Consider the following 19,447-nt stretch of genomic DNA (forward strand, 5'->3'; position numbering starts at 1 on the left):
ACAATATGAAGCACATGAACACATGTTATAGGTGTCCCAGAAGCAGAGAAGGGAAAAGGGACAGATAGTATAATAGAAGAAATAATCACTGAAAATTTCCCAACTCTTATGAAAGTGTAGTGTGCCCCAAATAGAATAGATCTCAATAGACCTACTCCAAGACACTTACTGATCAGATTCTCCAATGTCAAAGACAAAGGGAGAATTCTGAAAGCAGCAAGAGAAAAGTGTTCCATCACATACAATGGAAGCTTGATAAGACTATGTATGGATTTCTCCGCAGAAACCATGGAGGCGAGAAGGCAGTGGTATGATATATTTAAGATACTGAAAGAGAAAGACTGCCAACCAAGAATTCTATATCCGCAAAGCTGTCCTTCACAAATGAGGGAGAGATTAAAATGTTTTCAGACAAATAGGCATTGAGAGAGTTTGTGAATAAGAGACCTGCTCTACAAGAAATACTAAACAGTGTGCCACAGACTGATAGGAAAAACAGAAGAAAGAAGTTTGGAGAAGAGTGTAGAAATGAAGACTCTCAGGAAGGGTAAAAGGAGACAGAGGGAGAGAGAGAAAATAAGATATGACATATAAAGTCCAAAAGACAAAATGGTAGAAGAAAGTACTGCCCTTACAGTAATAACACTAAATATTAATGGATTAAACTCCCCAATAAAAAGACATAGACTGGCAGAATGGATTAAAAAACAGGAGCCATCTATATGTTGTCTGTAGGAAACTTACTTTAGACACAAGGACAGAAATATACTGAAAGTGAAAAGTTGGAAAAAGATATTTCAAGCACACAACAACCAGAAAAAAAGCAGGAGTAGCTATATTAATATCAGACAAATTAGACTTCAAACATAAAACAATTAAAAGAGACAACAAAGGCCACTATATATTAACAAAAGGGTCAATTAATCAAGAAAACAAAAAATCATAAATGTTTATGCAACGAGCCAGAGTGCTCCAAAATGCATGAGGCAAACGCTGACAGCACTGAAGGGAGAAGTAGATACCTCTACAATGATAGTTGTAGACTTCAATACACCACTGTCTTCAATGGATAGAATATCTAGACAGAGGATGTGCCAGTCTGAATATATTATGTCCCCCCAGATGCCATTATCTTTGATGTGATCTTGTGTGGGCAGATGTATCAGTGTTGGTTAGACTGTAATTCTTTGAGTGTTTCCATGGAGATGTGCCCCACCCAACTGTGGGTGATGACTCTGATTGGATAATTTCCACAGAGGTGTTACCCCACCCATTCAGGGTTGGTCTAAATTAAATCACTGGAGCCATATAAATGAGCTGACAAACAGAAGGAACTCAGTGCAGCTGAGAGTGACATTTTGAAGAGGAGCTATAGCCAAGAGGGACACTTTGTAGAATGCACAGAAGCTGAGGGAGTAACTGCAGATGAGAGACAGTTCAAAGACTTCCATTGAAAGCAGACTTTTGCTCTGTAGAAGCTAAGAGAGGACAAACAGCAGAAGAGCAACTGAGAGTGACATTTTTGAGGAAATGCAGCCTAGAAAGAAACATCCTGGGAGAAAGTCATTTTGAACCTAGAACTTTGGAGCAGATGCCAGCCACATGCCTTCCCAGCTAACAGAGGTTTTCCGGACACCATTGGCCTTCCTCCAGTGAAGGTACCTGATTGTTGATGTGTTACCTTGGACACTTTATGGCCTTAAGACTTTAACTGTGTAACCAAATAAACCCCCATTGCTGATGTTTTACATTCTGGTAGCATTAGCAAACTAGAACAGAGGATAAACAAAGAAGCAGAGATGTTGAATTGTACAATAATAGAACTAGACTTGACAGACATTTATAGGATACTACACCCCACAACAGCAGGCTATATGTTTTTCTCAAGTGCTCATGGATCATTCTCTAGGATAGACCAAGTCTCAACAAATTTAAAAATATTGATATTATACAAAACTCTTTCATGGATCATAATGGAATGAAGTTGGAAATCAATAACAGGCAGAAGGTCAGAAAATTCACAAATATATGGAGTCTAAACAACACACTCTTAGACAACCAGTGGGTAAAGGAAGAAATTACAAGAGAAATCAGTAAATACCTCAAGGCAAATGACAATGAAAACACAACATATCAATACTTCTGAGACGCAGCAAAGACGGTGCTGAGAGAGAAATTTATGACCCTAAACGCTTATATGAAAAGAGAAGAAAGAGCAAAAATTGAGGAATTAACTGTTTACCTGGAGAAACTAGAGAAAGAACAGCAAACTAACCCCAAAACAAACAGAAGGAAAGAAATAACAAAGATTAGAGCAGAAATAAATGAAACTGAAAACAGGAAAACAACAAAAAATGAAATTGAGAACAAAACCAGAAGTTGGTTATTTGAGCAAATCAATGAAATTGATAGACCCTTAGCTAGTCTGACAAGGGTGGGGGGAGGATTCAAATAAATACAATCAGAAATAGGAAAGGGGGCATAACTATTGACCCCACAGAAATAAAGTAGATAATGAGAAGATACTATGAGCAACTATATGCTAATAGATTAGACAACTTAGACAAAATGGACAACTTCCTAGAAAAGCATGAACAATCAACATTGACTTGAGGAGAAACAGACAACCTCAACAAACCAATCATAGGTAAAGAGATTGAGTCAGTCATCAAAAAGCTCCCCAAAAAGAAAAGCCCAGGACCAGATGGCATCACATGTGATTTCTACCAAGCATTAAAGAAAGAATTAGTACCAAACCTGCTCAAAATCTTCAAAAAAAAAAAAAAAAAAAAAAAAAAATGGAGAGGAGGGAAAGCTACCTAACTCATTGTATGTAGCCAACATCACCCTAATACCAAATTCAGGCAAAGATAATACAAAAAAGAAAATAGAACAATCTCTTTAATGAATATAGATGCAAAAATCCTCAACAAAATACTTGCGAATCGAATCCTGCAGCACATTAAAAGAATTATACGCCACAACCAGGTGGGATTTATTCCAGGTATGCAAGGTTGGGTCAACACAAGAAAATCAATTAATGTAATACACCACATCAATAAATCAAAGTAGAAGAATCAGATGATTATCTCAATTGATGCAGCAAAGGCATTTGACAAAATTCAACATCCTTTCTTGATGAAAACACTTCAAAGGATAGGAATAGAACAGAACTTTCTCGATATGATAAAGGCAATATATGAAAAGCTTACAGCTAACATCATATTAAATGTTAATATTTAACATTTAATTATTTGCATTTGCAAATAATTTGCATTTCAGGCAAAGCCTGAAAGCTTTCCTTCTAAGATCAGGAACAAGACAGGGATGCCCACTGTCACTGTTGTTCAACACTGTGCTGGAAGTGCTAGCTAGAGCAATTAGGCAAGAAAAAGAAATAAAAGGCACCCAAATTGGAGAGGAAGAAGTAAAACTTTCGCTGTTTGCAGATGACATAATTCTATATGTAGAAAATCCAGAGAAATCTATAGCAAAGTTACTAGAGCTAATCAATGAATATAGCAAAGTGACAGGCTACAAGATCAACATGCAAAAATCAGTAGTGTTCCTGTACACAATAATGAGGAACAGGAGGAGGAAATAAAGAAAATAATTCCATTTGCAATAGCAGCTAAAAGAATCAAGTATATAGGAATAAACTTAACCAAGGCCTCAAAAGACCTATACACGGAAAACTACAAGAAACTGCTAAGAGAAATCAAAGATGACCTAAAAAAATTGGAAGAACATACCGTATTCATGGATTGGAAGACTAAATATAGTTAAGATGTCAATTCTACCTAAACTGATTTATAGATTCAATCAATAACAGTTAAAATCCCAACAATTTACTTTGCAGATATAGAAAAACCAATAATCAAATTTATTTGGAAGGGAGGGTGCCCTGAATAGCCAAAAATATCTTGAGAAAGAGGAACGAAGTGGGAGGTCTCACATTACCTGACTTTGAAGCATACTACAAAGCAATGGTGGTCAAAACAGCATGATACTGGCATAAAGATAGATATACCAACCAATGGAATTGAATTGAGTGTTCAGAAATAGACCCTCTCATCTACAGACAATTGATCTTTCATAAGGCAGTCAAGCCAAAGCAACTGGGACAGAGCAGCCTCGTCAATAAATGGTGTTTGGAGAACTGGATTTCCAAAAGAATGAAAGAGGACTCCTATCTCACAACTTATACAAATATTAACTTGAACCCAATCAAAGACCTAAACATTAGTGCTGAGACCATAAAACTCTTAGAAGAAAATGTAGGCCACCCAAAGCGTGAGCAATCAAAGAAGAAATAGATAAATGGGATCTCCTCAAAATTGAACACTTTTGTGCATCAAAGGACTTTGTCAGAAAAGCAAAAATGCAGCCTACACAGGAGAAGCAATATTTGGAAACCACACATCAAATAAGGGTTTAATATCCAGAATATATAAAGAGATCCTATAACTCAACAACAGAAATACAAACAACACAGTTTAAAAACAGGCAAAAGGCATGGATAGATACTTTTCTGAAGAGGAAATACAAATGGCTCAAAAACATATGAAAAGATGCTCAACTTCACTGGCTATCAGAGAAATGCAAATCAAAATCACAGTAAGATATCACCTACCAGAATGGCCATTATAAAAAAAAAAGAAACATAGAAAATTACAAGTGCTAGAGAGGATGTGGAGAAAGAGGCACACTTATTCACTGTGGGTGGGAATGTAGAATGGTGCAGCCACTCTGGAAGGCAGTGTGGCAGTTCCTCAGGAAACTAAGTATAGAATTTCCATATGACCCAGCAATTCCATTACTAGGTATAGAGTCAGAGGAACTGAAAGTTAAGACATGAACAGACATTTGTAAACTGATGTTTATAGTGGCATTATTCATGATTGCCAAGACATGGAAACAGCCCAAATGTCCATCAACGGACAACTGGATAAACAAAATGTGGTATACACACACAACGGAATATTACACAGCTGTAAGACAGAACAAAGTCACAGAACATATAATAATGTGGATGAACCTTGAGGACATTATGTTGAGCAAAGTTAGCCAGAAACAAAAGGACAAATACTGTATGGTCTCACTAATATGAATTAACATTTATAAGCAAACTCTGAGAGTTAAAACTGAGAACAAAGGTTATCAGGAGATAAAAAGAGGGTAGAGATTGGGCATTTGATGCTGAAGGAGTATAGAATGTTCAACAGGATTGATTGTATAGGTCCAGAAATAGATAGAATATTACTGTGTGATGGTAGCACAATATTGTAAGTACACTGAACAAAGATGTCTGTGAGTAAAGTTGTAAGAGGAGGGCTAGGAGCATGTATGACACCAGAAGGAAAGTTAGACGGTAAAGTCTAACCTAGAGTGAAACGTAGTGAAACCTAGGTTGGTCAATGATGGTGAGTAAATGCACAATTATAAAAACGTTTTTACATGTGGGAGAACAAATGAATGTCAACCTTGCAAGGTATTGAAAAAAGGATGGTATTGGGGAAAAATATAATCAATGCAAACTGGATTCTATGGTTAACAGTAACATTGTAATATGCTTCCATTAAATGTAACAAAGACAATTTACCAAAGCTAAATGTCCATGAAAGAGGGATATATGGAGGGGTATGGGATTCTTGGCAGTGGTGTTATTGTCTGACCTTATTATTGTATTGTATTGTATTGTAATTTTTAAAATCTTTTAAAAAATTTTTTGGAGTAATGAATATGTTCAAGTACCAAATGTGGTGATGAATGCACAATTATATGATGATACTGTGAACAACTGATTGTACATTGTGGATGATCATATGGTATGTGAATATTTCTCTATAAAATTGCAGGGAAAAATATAAACAGAGGGATACAAGTGCCGGAGAAAACATGGAGAGAGGGATGTACCTATTTACTGTTGGTGGGGAAGTAGAACAGTGTAGCCATCTAGACATCTGGAGGACAACGTGGTGGTTCCACAAGAAGCTAAGTATGTGTGTGTCGTAAGGTCCTGCAACCTCACTGTGGGGTATATATTTGGAAGATTTGAGAGCAGTGACACAAATGGGCATTTACACACTGGTGTTTATGGCAGCAGTATTCATGATTTTCAATGGTTGGAAGTGGCCTAAGTGTACATTGACTGATGCACAGAATGGTGAACTGTGGTGTTTGCATACAATGGAATATTGAGCAGCTGCAAGAAGGAATGAAGTTGTGAGACATGCAACAGGTGAATGGATCTTGAGGACAGCATTTTGAATGAAGTACCCCAGAAATGAAAAGATAAACATTATAATGCATCACTAATATGAACTAACTCTAAGGTATAAACTCTGAATTGAATCTTAGAGTGCAGCTTATCAGGGGAATGCTTATTAATGGTCCCTAGATTGTAAGCTCTTGCAGGAGTCACATCTATTCCTGAGTTGTAATGGTTATCTCCAAATTCTGAGATGCTGAGCTCTTTGTGTATAACCTGGTCAGTCTCTGGAACTTTGGGTATCTGTGTGACACCTGGGACTCACATCTAGAGTTAAGGCAGCTATGAATGTCAGTATTACCACATACAGCAAATGTTCAAAAAGCTGAAAAAGAGTTCAGACTTCAGTAAAATTGAATTAAAAAAAATTCAGACCCAGGGGTGTTCTCTAATGATGAGGCAAGACCCTAGATAGTAAATAAATGTTCTATAAATTTAATAGATGACATATCCATAAGTGTATTGAATTTCTCAAAGCAGAAATTTATCTCTGATTCACTAAAGCAAAAGCATTGTGAGTTCAAATAAGGACACTAGGATGAGAAAAAGACAAGGCTTTTGGTTCACTTTGATAAGATAAAGCTTCATTTCAGTCTGTTTAATGGAAACAGTGAAAACAATACAAAAATGGACTAGAAATGTCACATTCTGATAAGTTCATCTCAAGAAGAATGAAGCTGAAATGTAAGTCTTTAAAAAGTTTCCTGTTTAATATTCTATGCAAACCCTCAGAATCCACAGAATTCTTCCAGCACTCTCTAATTGAAAATTAGTAAGTTGATAAGCTCCTTGACTGTCACCCTCTCTGTCCCTCTGCAAGGAGATGCCACAGACTCGGAACGCAATGGATGGAGGCATCTCTGGGAGCAAGTGCAGGTGTCCTGGAGCCGTCTGGGAAGGTCTGGCTTTCCCTCAATAGATGAGGTAGAGGTTATACAACTTTCGTATACTTAAGACTATTTTTCTCTTTGGCGTCTCTTTCCAAGTGATAAACCTATTTATGATTTGCAGGTATATTTCCTGAAGTCAAGCGATATTGAGTCCAGTGGATGCTGTAGAATGTAAATAAGTGCCAACCTTCTCTCTGAGGGGCTCGGGATCAGTTTGGGAGATGAGGGAGGTCCCGGGTGTGGCCTCTGAGGGGCCATTATGGACCGGGCTGAGGTGGCCTCACGTAGGGGGGACGTTAGCAGAAAGAACACACAGAGGGACCACCCTCTGAATTTACATTTCCATCTAAAGCAAAGCGTCAGTGCCAGAATCAGACAAATGTGTGAATCTTACATACAAAAATACCCAAAATATTGTCAGTTCATTCAATGGGTTAAAGAAACAAGTTTTCATAAAATTTTTAACTCAACTCTGCTCAAACCGGGCCTGGGTTTTCTCAGCCCCAGCCCTATCTGGTGGGTATATTTTTAAAAATATTTTTGAAGGACATGTATTATACATTTGTATCTTACTGGGATATTTATTGGAAAATCTCCAGACTGGAATAACCAGAGGATATACCAGCTGCATTTTTGTGATAGCCCCAGGGGCAGGCACAAGTTCATCTTTATACCCTCATATGGGAGAGAGAAAGAGAAAGAGTGCAGACACTCAAAATGGGGTGGAGAGATAAGCAGACTCTTAAAATAGACCCGGACAGCTGGGCTGAGCCCAGCTCTGCCACTTACTGGCCGTGTGATCAAGGAAAAGGCATCCAGCTTCCCCGTGCCTCGGTTTCCTCATCACTACATGCCTCGTAGGGACGTTGTGAGGCTACGAGGAATCAATGTGTGCTTACAACAGGCCTGGCCCAGGCTGAGTGGTGTAGGAGCATTGGCTGCTATTATTATTACCATTTATTACTATTATTATCATCATCTGCTTATTGGGGGGTGCTGAGCCTTAGCTCCCGATGGTCCTCCCAGGCTCCAACCCTAGCTCTAACATTGACCTATTGAGTGACCTTCAAAAAGGAGTTTAGGGTGCTGGCTCCGTTTCTGGCTTTTGGTCCATTCAGGAGACCCTGCAGACTTCCAGTTATTTGGACAATTTAACCCAAAACATGGATATCAGACAAATCATACAATTTATATCAATAATATGAATGACAAAATTAAAAAAGAAGAATTGCAGAGATCTCTGTATGCCCTATTTTCTCAGATTGGCCATGTGGTAGATATTGTAGCTTCAAAGACTATGAGATGAGGGGTCAGGCCTTCATTATATTTAAGGAATTGGGCTCATCCACAGATGCCTTGAGACAGTTACAAGGATTTCCATTTTGTGGTAAACCAATGCAAATCCAGTATTCAAAAACAGTTCCTGATATCATATCTAAAATGTGGGGCACATTTGCTGACAAAGGAAAGAAAAAAGAAAAGAAAAAAGCCCAAACTATGGAACAGACTGCAACAACTGCAAATAAAAAGCATGGTCAGGAAACACTAAATTCAACTAACAACCAAGGAAACATAACACCTCATCCTCAGATTCCTGAGTACCCTCCAAACTGTGTTTTATTCCTTAACAACCTACCAGAAGAGACTAATGAAACGATGTTATCCATGCTGTTTAATCAGTTCCCTGGTTTCAAGGAAGTCCTTTTGGTACCTGGAAGACGTGACATTGCTTTTGTTGAATTTGAAAATGACAGGCAGGCCGGAGCTGCCAGGGATGCTTTATAAGGATTTAAGTTCACACCATCCCATGCCATGAAGATCACCCATGCCAAGAAATAACATTTGGGACAACCTTCTCTAAAGGACTTGGTGTTATAGTGTTTATTTTGATAAAGTTTTGGTCAGACCATTTTTATAGTTGAGGACAGGCCACAGTGAAAGCAAAATTTTTGTGAACGACAAAAAATAATAGATCTTTCTTTAGCCTTAGTGAGCTGTGAAATACAAAGGCCTGAAGTTTGTACAGTAAACTTTTATTTATATTTAGAAAAAGTAGTTTAAATGATATGTGCCTCAGTATCTCCATGTGTGAAATGGATATAATAATTGCACCTACCTCATAGTGTTGTTCTGTGATTAAAGAAATGAATACATATATGTACCTAGAATGGTGCCATGTACCTTGAAGCATTCAATAAATGTTAGTGTTTGTTATTTCTAATTAAACTTGGGGGTTCTTTAGCCTTAGTGAGCTGTGAAATACAAAGGCCTGAAGTTTGTACAGTAAACTTTTATTTATATTTAGAAGAAGTAGTTTAAATGATATGTGCCTCAGTATCTCCATGTGTGAAATGGATATAATAATTGCACCTACCTCATAGTGTTGTTCTGTGATTAAAGAAATGAATACATATTATGTACCTAGAACGGTGCCATGTACCCTGAAGCATTCAATAAATGTTAGTGTTTGTTATTTCTAATTAAACTTGGGGGTTCTAGATGATGTTATCTGAGCTCAGTATTCCGTTCCCTATGTGCCTAGTAACTTTCAAAGCCTGAAACTGATGTTGGAACTGGACTGTTATCTGAACAGCTAGCTCGGCTTACTTGTTTGTTTCAAATGCCGAGCTCACCTAAGTAACAACTTTTAGCTCAACTGAGAGAATTATGACATCAATGTGATGGAGTGGAAATATTCAGCTGAGACCTAACTGGTAAGTCAAGTTCGAATGCCCTTATTTACCGAGATAATTTACGTCATCACTCAATGTCAGCGCTTTCCTCTGGAAAGTGGGCACAGCAGCATCTAACTCACAGTTACTGCCCGAGTTTAAAGAGATGAAGTTTGCAAAGGAGCCAGCAGTGTCCCTGGCTGCAGCAATGTTTAACAAACGCTAGTTGCACCCACCCGTGACAGCTGTCCCGGAGCACCTTCCCTGCAGGGAAGGGTTTAGAATTAGAATTTCATTAGAATTAGACCACGGAGAATGTATGGCCTGAACCAGTACTAGCCTCCATTCTTAGTAATTTTCTATATTCTCAGTCGCCCTCCCTCGTGGCCCCAGGCCCAGCCCCATGTCAGGCCATGCTGCATTCCTGGGTGACTCGGTCTCCCTTGAGCTCCGAGGGGTGGCTGTAGGGCTCCTAGACTACTTCCTGGCACAGGGCTCAGCACGTATGGGGAATTCAATAAATGTTTCCTGGAGAAATGAATGTCCAGTTAAACGTTACACAGAAATATAAATCTCCAGTGGGGATAATAATCAGAAACAGCAGAGGCAGAACAAGGCCAGTGAGAAAGACTGTTGGTGTAAATTGGCACCGGTGTTAATTGGAAATTACTTGGGAATATATATCAAGAACCTAAAAATTCATATCTATCCTATCTATCAAGTGGAAAAAAGCAGGAAACAAATTTATATTTAGGATTTAATCCTAATTTTATAAAAAAAATATGTATAATATATATCCATATAGATGTCGGAAGAAATATATCAAATAGTAACCGTGCATGTCTCTGGATAGGTGATGGGATTATGTAGATTTTTACTTTCTTATGCTTTTCAGTAATTAAAGACTGCATCAGTCAGAGTGCAGCCAGAAACAAAAGCCACACCGATTCTTTAAGGGGACAGACGAGCAGGCGCCAGCTCCTGGGCCCACAGTGAGCAATTGAAGTTTCAGTCTGGGCGCCAGGAGCATTATGGAAGGGTGTGTAAGAAGGAAGTGGTTTGGATCTCTAAGCATTGCTCTGGCTGCGCTAAGGAGTACAAGCAAAAGTTAGACAATCAGTTAGGAAGTTAATTGAGAGAGAGGCCAGTGACTTAGACGAGGCTGGTGTCAGTGGGCTTGGGAAAGCTGCGTGGATTGGAGAGTTGCTTTGCAGGTGGCAGCGAAAGAGTTTCTGATGGTTTGGATGTGGGTAGGTGGGATGAGGATGGCCCTTAGGATGCTGACGTCATTCATGGATATGGAAAAGGCAAGGAAGGGGGTGGAAGGATAAATGTGTAGGTGAAAGTCTACAGTGAAGTTTGGGATGACTGAGACATTCGACTTGTTGAAGCTTAACAGAGAAGTCTTGATTGTGGATGAATTTGGAAGCTTCCAGCACCGTGTCTCAGGACACAGAAAGGAGAGGTGTAGGGGAGAGATGGAGGAGAGGTGGGGGAGAGGGCCTGGACCAACCACGTCCCGGGGATACCACCCGGCAGTGGACAGGTCCACAGAAGGAGGAAGGGACGAGCTCAGACAGACGACAGGCAGGCAGATGAGCCAGGGGCTGAGATCAAACACGGCTGGAGTCCTAATGAGCGAGGAAACCTGGTTGCAGAGCCAGGAGGGGACAGATGGGGAGAGATGGGGAGAGATGGCCACGTGACAGGGGCGCAGGTGGAGTTACGGATAGTCGGCAGCCACTACCGGGACACCCGGGACTCCAGAGGGGCAGGTCCTGCCCACTCCTTGATTCTGTACGTCCAGCCCCCAACACCATGAGGCAACAAATTCCTCTTGCTTAAGCCAAAAAAGAACAACAACAAAACAAAACAAAGATACATACACACACAAAGGTAGAAAGAAAAGAAAGAAAAATAGAAAACAGGTGGAGAAAAATGTCTAAAAGAAACATGTCAAAATATTAATATCATTGTCTCTGGATGGCAAATTACAGGTGATTCTTATGTGCTGCTTCTTTATGCTGTCTTCTCCAGAGTTTCTAAAATGAGTGCATAATACACATCATAACAAGAATCACCACAGAGCAATAAAATATTTAAATTTTATTTATTTACTTATTTAATATATACATATATTTTCTGTTTCAGAATTAGCTCAGACTGGAGCAGGGAAGCCGAGCACACTGGGGTTTAGGGATGTTACCCCGGGCACACGTGGTCTGGGGCAGGCATTAAAACATCGGTGGGAAGTAAGCAGATTGTTTTAACAATTTTAAGGGTTAATTACTGATTAATTATTGATATTGGGGTTTTCATATTTATTCTGTTTGTGAGGAAAATGATTGGTTTTAAGATTTTCATATCTGTTTTTTGTATGGGAAAATTACATACCAAGCAAAATAGAGGTGTTTTTTAAAATAAACTTTATTTATTATTATTAATAAAAACAGAATTGATTTGTTAAATTTACAGAAAAATTGTGATGATAGTACAGAGTTCCCATATAGCCTATACCCAGTTTCCCCTATTCTTAACATCTTACATTAGTGTGGTACATTTGTTACAATGTACTGATACATTATTATTATTATTTAATTAAAGCATAGAGGTGCTTTTAAAATCACTATGAGACTATAAGTTTTTCTAGGGTATTTGGTCAGTTTTGTCTTCCAAATGGTCCAATGAGGAACAATGTTCTACTGCCATCTACTGTTCTAAAAAAGTATGTATGTTTTAGAAATTTTTTGATTCTAGGATTTTTCACTTATGTTTACCTTCACAGCATTTTAAAGTTCTAAATTTCTTTATAGTTGGGTGTTTTTTTTTTTTTTTTTGCCACCTCAACAAATAAATGAGCACAGTGAAGTTCAGAGAGATCTTGTCTCAAGGTAGCTATTGACAAGCCATCCATTCATTAAATCAGAGTCATCAAACAAGTATTTACTGCCTGCATAAGGAGGTCGGGGGTGCCGAGACGAATAGGACGTGGTGGCCGTGTCAGGGGCCTTGCAGTCTAGTGGGGACATAAAGACTGTTGTGAAACCATGTGGCTTGCCCTCTGCTTCCAGAGTCCAGGCAGCACAGGGGAAGACGCAGAATTAGCTCAGACTGGAGCAGGGAAGCCAAGCGCACTGGGGTTCAAGCACACGTGGTCTGGCGCAAGCCTTAAAACATCGATGGGAAGTAAGTAGATGAATAGGGAGGAAGGAAGGGATTCCAGAAACACACTGGGACCAAGAAAGGAGAGTATGGTGTGGGTGGGAAATAAAAACGCCTGCAAACGCGCTGCAGGCGGAGGGGGAGGGTGAGGCCGGGGAGGGGCCAGGGCCCAGGGCGTGGGGGCATCTGTGAGTCACTCTCAGGGATCTGGACTTAGCCCCGGAGCCGAGGGAAAACCAGGGAGGCTGCGGGGAGGAGGGTGGTGAGGACATTCAGGAGCATCGGCTCAGAACTGTGCGGGGTGGACTGGGGTGGTGCCGTGGTTTGAACTGTGTCTCCCCAAAAGACACCTTCCTGCCCTAACCCCAGGTCTCATTTGGAAATAGGGCCTTTAAAGATGTAACTAGTCAAAATGAGGCAGCCTGGATGAGGGCGGGCCCTAATTCAATATACTGGAGCCCCAAGAAGAAGGGGAGAGGAGCCCAGACAGACATGGGGGGTGGAGGCAGGTGCACCTACAAGTCAAGGAGCCTCAAGTATTGCCGCCAACACTGAAGTTCCCAGGGAACAAGGAAGGACCCTTCCCTACAGCTTTCGAGGGAGCCTGGCCCTGCCAACGCCTTGGTTTCAGATGTCTGGACTCCAGAACTGCCATGCGATAAATTTCTGTGGTTTTAGCCACCCCGTTGGTGGCGCTTTGTTAGAGCAGCGCTAGGAAGCTAATGTGCGTTCAGATGTGATGTGCAGACAGGGGAGCAGGTGGCAGGCAGCGGGGGCGGTGGAGAGGGCTGAGCCAGGGGCCGAGTTGGAGGATACAGTGGAGAGCCTGTGTTGTGGAAATATCTGGGAAGTAAAGTGGGTGCTGCATTTTAAACCACTGGGTATAGACTTGCAATGAAAGAACAAGCCAAGGACGATCCTGAAGTTTTAATTTTGGTGACCAAGAGATGGAGGTACTACAGAGGCTACAGAAGAAAGATTCGTTTTCAAGAGAAGTGATGAGAAGATGTATGTACCAAGCAAGATAGAGGCATTTTTAAAAAGAAACTTCATTTTTAATAATAGTTTTAGATTTACAGAAAAATTGTGATAAGACAGAGAGTTCCCTTAAACCCTGGGCCCAGTTTTCTCTATTATTAATATCTTACACGAATGTGGTACATTTGTTACAATTAATGAACCAATACTGATACATCATTAACTCAAGTATTGGAACTTTGTGTTTGTTGAGGTTAAAGTGTCCAAGGGAGAATCTGGGGGGTGCCAACTTGATGGAAGTTGGATATAAAATTTGAAACACAGAGGGATGGTGTGCCAGTTTGGATGTATTATGTCCCCCCAAATGCCATTATCTTTGAAGCAATCTTGTTCGGGCAGACGTATTAATGTTAATTAGGTTGGAACCTTTTGATTAGGTTGTTTCCATGGAGATGTGACCCACCCAACTGTAGGTGATAACTCTGATTAGATAATTTCCATGGAGGTGTGGCCCCGCCCATTCAGCATGGGCCTTGATTAGTTTTCTGGAGTCCTATACAAGAAGCTCAGACAGAAGGGGTTCACTACTGCAGCCTAGAGAGGAACATCCTGGGAGAAAGCCCTTTGGAAATCAGAACTCTGGAGCAGATGCTAGCCACGTGCCTTCCCAGCTAACAGGTTTTTCAGATGCCACTGGCTATCTTCCAGTGAAGGTACCCGGTTATTGATGCATTACCCTGGACACTTTATGGCCTTAAGACTGTAACTGTGTAACCAAATAAACCCCCTTTATAAAAGCCAATCTATGTCTGGTGTTTTGCTTAATGGCAGCATTAGCAAACCGGAACAGACAGTGTGGGCTAAAGATATGTATTTGAAAGTTATAAGTATGGAAGTAGTGGCTGAAATCATGAAAGTTGATGATGCAACAAAGAAAATGCACAGAAAGACAAGAAGAGTGGTGCAAGGAAAAAACCTAGAGAACCCAGCACTGGGGGACGGTGCTGAGGAAGATAAACACACCAAGGAGAAGGGGAAGGGGAGGCTGGAGATACTCAATAGAGAGCCAGGGAGAAAGACACAAACAATCCCTGATGGCTGGTACTTGGCTGCACAACTAATAGCCAGCTCATGAAACTGCTGGCTGGGGATAAATAATTTCACAGAATGGCAACATGGGCCAGGATCACTCTGTACTTGTGATAGAGCAAGACAAAAACAGACTGCTCCAGACTCCCATCTGAACACGGAAGAAACAAAAACACCGCACAACCATGACGTTCCTGACATAACACAAACCAGAATACAAGAGTCACTCTCTGGAACCCCCTCCAAAGTCACCCAACCCAGGCTGAAATCCTGGCAGCACTTACAGAGGCACCCCCGAGGTCCCCACGGCGTGCAGTCTCCCCTGCTGCCGCGAGTTAACAGGTCATTTTATTTAACAACTGAGTGTCCCTGGTGATCTCTGTGTGCTGGGCTTTAGCACCTTTACAGGACCCCAGAGAGGAGAGAGTTTTGTGGAGGGAGACATCGAAGTATGCGATGCAGCGAAAGGGCCGGTGACGTCCACTGGACTCGGCAAACGCGGGCTGCGGTAGGATATGCGGTGTAGACGCGTGATGTGCTCTCACGGGCGGGTGTATTTCTTCCTGACTCTGTGTTTGCTGATGGCAGGTTGGAAGCTCGAGATCAGCCAAGAGGGAGCATTTACACTGTGGAAATTGGCAAATGCTTCAAATCAGGGATTTTTTTTTTCTTCAGAAAGCCTGGCTAACTTTTAACGCACACGATTGGGTGGAAGAGAGATTTCAACAGGCTGAGGAAGGGATAGGAGGTAAGAAGCTGGAGATAATTAAAAGTCGCAGGAGTAACAATGAAGAGGGACTGACCGGGATTGGAGGAGGAACATGGAGGCAGAGAGACTGGAACTCGGTTCTCTGGGTTCTCTGCTCTGTGCTTGTTCTGCTGCCCCCTGCAGGCGGGGAGGGGAACTGCATCTCCACAGCAAAAGACTCCAGACACAGCGAGTTCCTATGTCTGCGCCTGGGAGACCCTTTAAATAGGCAATTTGCAAGGGGCTGTTTCCTTTTAACCAAACCAAACAAAAATACCTGCAAGTTACAGTCAGTGTGCTCTCATTAACAAGGAATGCCGTCGCTTTTGTTTACTAGTGAGAGATGATTTGGATCAAGAGGTGATGGCTGGCAAGAATTCTGAACCATTCAAAAGGGTCTTGTGAAGAAGTGGCCACAAGAAGCCACACAGAGCAAGGAATCCTGTAAAGTAAAAACAGCTGACACTGACCTATTCTGTTAACAAATCCCTTTACAAAGTTCACATAGAATAAATGGCAGCTCCCTCTACCCTGGCCCTGACATATGACCTTTTGGCAATTATCTGGCGATCGTTTGGCATCAGCCATGTGGGGTCACAGCTGCTCTCTGTAACTGGTTTCTGATCTTGGGTAAGGCATTTTACCTCTCAGAGAGCCCAAATCCACATCTCTAAAATGGAAATTGAAATTTGTATACAGCAACAGTCTCTGCCACAAAAACTGGTGTTTTTGTTTGGTATTCAAATGGTATTTTTGCAATGAGAGTTACTAAAATGACATGATAGCAAAAATAACACTTTGATTGTAAAACAGAGCACCAAATTGATTTGCCAACATTTTGTAATTTGGTAAAGGTATTACCATCCTTAGATTTGTATTTCTAAAACCTTCATGATTTAGAATGTTGAATGTTTGCTGGTAGAGTTATTACCTGAATAGAAAAATAAAACACCTTAAAAATACTTACAGCATTTCCAAATCCATGTCTTCACCTGGGTGTTAGGCTTTGTCTGGAAAGCCCTCTTCCCTTCTGCCCTGGGCAATACGGACATCCCACCTCCCCAGAAAAACCTTCCATGGCCTTCTGTGGCTCACCGTAGCTTCACAGGTGTTTACCTTATGACCCAAATGGAAGAGCTGTCTAACAGGGGGTGTGCCCATCTGGAGGGATATTTCACGTGATAAGCCATGAAGCTCTGGGCTTTGCCTGCTCCTTTTTACAAACTTATCAATGGCTGGCATAACTCTATGGGGGACGTGCCCACCCAAGAAGAAGCTGCAATGAAGAGCAAGCTTATCCACTAAAAGAATCGTGATGCATGAAACCCCCACATGGAGACTCTCATGACGACATTCAACGAGGATCAATACAATTGTACCATTAAAACAACCACTAAAATATAGGATATGCAATGTCAACACATCTCGGGGGTTTTAGTTAAGCATAATTTACTATGGCGAATTGTCACTAGAGTTATCACATCCGATGGGAGGAAGACAAAGCCCCACCCCCCCCTTCGCCACGGCTGAAACACATGCCGAGCACTGGGCTGAGTTCTGAGCACCACATGTAATGAGTGCGACTAAAATCTACAAGTGGTTCAGAGCCAAGAGGTTGACAACGACACTGGAAAAGTTGAAATAACCAGAGGTATTCAGCCAGCCAAAGGGAAGAAGCAGGAGATGAGGGAATGGAGGAGTAATCAGTCCAGTGTCAGAAGACTCATAATGTATCTTTATGATCTCAAGGAGAAAACAATGGGATGTTAGGTTGAGATAGAGTCTGGGTGGCAATTTTAACAATAAGGCCTTCCAAAAAGGAAGCGTGCTAAGGTTCTCACAGGGACTTAGGACTAGCTCAGATTCTCATGTTGGTTCGACCAGTGCTTATTAAAATCCTATTATGGGTCAGCAGGCACTCAGGGCTGCAGAAAAAACAGTGAGAAAAACCAGAGCAGCCCTGTTCAACTGAATTTACCGTTCAGCAGGGGGAGATACATGTTAAATTTTAAAAATGTATAATTAAAATTGTGATAAATGTTTTGAAGAAAAGATGTTCCAGGCCTTGAGGCCATGTAACAGGAGCCTTTCCTACTTGGACGATCAGAAGATCCTTCTGAGGAAATGAAGTTCAGGGATCACTGGGTGACCACCAGGCGAAAGGAGCAGGAGTGGGCAGGTAAAGGTCGGGGAGGGAAATCTGGGGTCCACTGCCGTGTTCCCCGCGGCCTCACAGTGACGGTGTGCGGGACGAACTTGACTTCTTGGTTCTAACTCAGATCTCATGTGTTATTATGGACCTTCAACAAGCCATATGATCGACATTAAATGTAAAATAGTGTTCCGTCTCTTCGCAGGAATGTTAGCTACACTGACACCAGGGAATCTGCCACGTTCGGAGGAGACCCAGCTGCCCACATCCTCTGGAAGGTCTCTGTCCATGAACTCAGCGGGTCAGCCACACCAGGGCCACACCAGAGGCTCACAGGTCCACCAGACATCCCAAAACATTCACGGGGTGGGTGGGTGGGGGGCGTCCTTTCATGGCAGCCTGGGAGAGAACTGGTAGTCGGTTGGGTGTTTGCAAGGGAAAAGAGAAAGGGAGAAAGCAGGAACCTTTTGGGAAAATCTATCCCAAACTCCCATGAGAAGTTGTTGAGGTAGTGTCTCTGGTATCAGCCTTGGCCACTCAGGGACGCTGTGGCCTTGAGCAAGCTATGTACCCTCTTTGTGCTTCAGTTTCTCACCTGTAAGAAAGAGATACTATTGCAAATCTCAAAGGGGATATGGTGAGCTCCCAGCAAACGTTAGTTAGCTGTTATTATTACTACTTTCTCTAACTGGGAGAGTGAAACAACTACATATTTTTCTTCTTACATTATGTATCTGCATATTTTTGCAATAGCCATTGTTTTTATAACCACAAAAAATTATAAAAAGAATAACCTTTTCTTCAGGACTGTGTAAATTTGTCAGGCGCGCCGCAATCCCTGTGTTACACAGCAGGGGGCGCGATGCAACCGTCGAGCAGTCCCCGTAACCCGCCGCTCTGTGACTGTGCCCACGGGGCGCGACGGCGTGGTCGAAGACAGCTTCGTGATCTGGGGGTGGTATTCCTGCAAGCACCGATGTAATGATTCAGTCATCATGATTATTTGTTAACTCTTAATTTCTCGGTTACAAGGGGGAACCCAGGGCCGTAAACAGAGCCGGAGGAGGTGATGCGGGGCGGGGCGGCTGGGGGTTCCCGGCCGGGTCCGGACGCCCCCACCCTGGGGCCACTTCCACGACCACCCCACGTGCTTGAAACGCCAACCTGGCCCTGTGAACAGGAGCCCCCTACCCCGCACCGGGAGCCGAGGGCGCAGCTGCCGTGCTGCGGGTCCCAGGTGCAGGCCGAGGAGGAGCCCTGGGGAGGGAGCCCGGGTCGGGGGAGGGTCCCCGGGCTGGGCGCCGCGGCTGTGGGGCCGTCCCGGGCCCGGCTCCCTCCCGGCGCGCCCCCGCCCGCGGAGCCCGGGCCCGCCCCGCTCACCTGGCCGGCCCGGCGGGTCGGGGCGGGCGCGCTGAGTCACCGGCCGCGGGGTGGGGCCCCAGCGCCCTCCCTCCCGGAGCCGCCTCTTCCCTTTTGTGGCGGCGC

At 42.3% G+C, this 19,447-nt stretch overlaps 1 long non-coding RNA gene and 1 pseudogene across 1 annotated transcript; one reads left to right on the forward strand and one right to left on the reverse strand.

The window, feature by feature from the left end:
- The first annotated feature begins 7,420 nt into the window (after positions 1–7,420).
- On the forward strand, positions 7,421–9,000 carry LOC119540464 (annotated as a pseudogene).
- A 9,423-nt stretch (positions 9,001–18,423) lies between these two features.
- Positions 18,424–19,438, reverse strand: LOC119540436. Its single transcript, XR_005218094.1, has 3 exons — positions 19,343–19,438; positions 18,757–18,926; positions 18,424–18,557 (listed from the first exon to the last, which is right to left on the reverse strand). It is a non-coding gene; the product is annotated as an uncharacterized LOC119540436 (long non-coding RNA).
- Between the last annotated feature and the right edge of the window lie 9 nt (positions 19,439–19,447).

Source organism: Choloepus didactylus, chromosome 7 (assembly GCF_015220235.1).
Source record: "Choloepus didactylus isolate mChoDid1 chromosome 7, mChoDid1.pri, whole genome shotgun sequence".
Classification (NCBI taxonomy): Eukaryota; Metazoa; Chordata; class Mammalia; order Pilosa; family Megalonychidae; genus Choloepus; species Choloepus didactylus.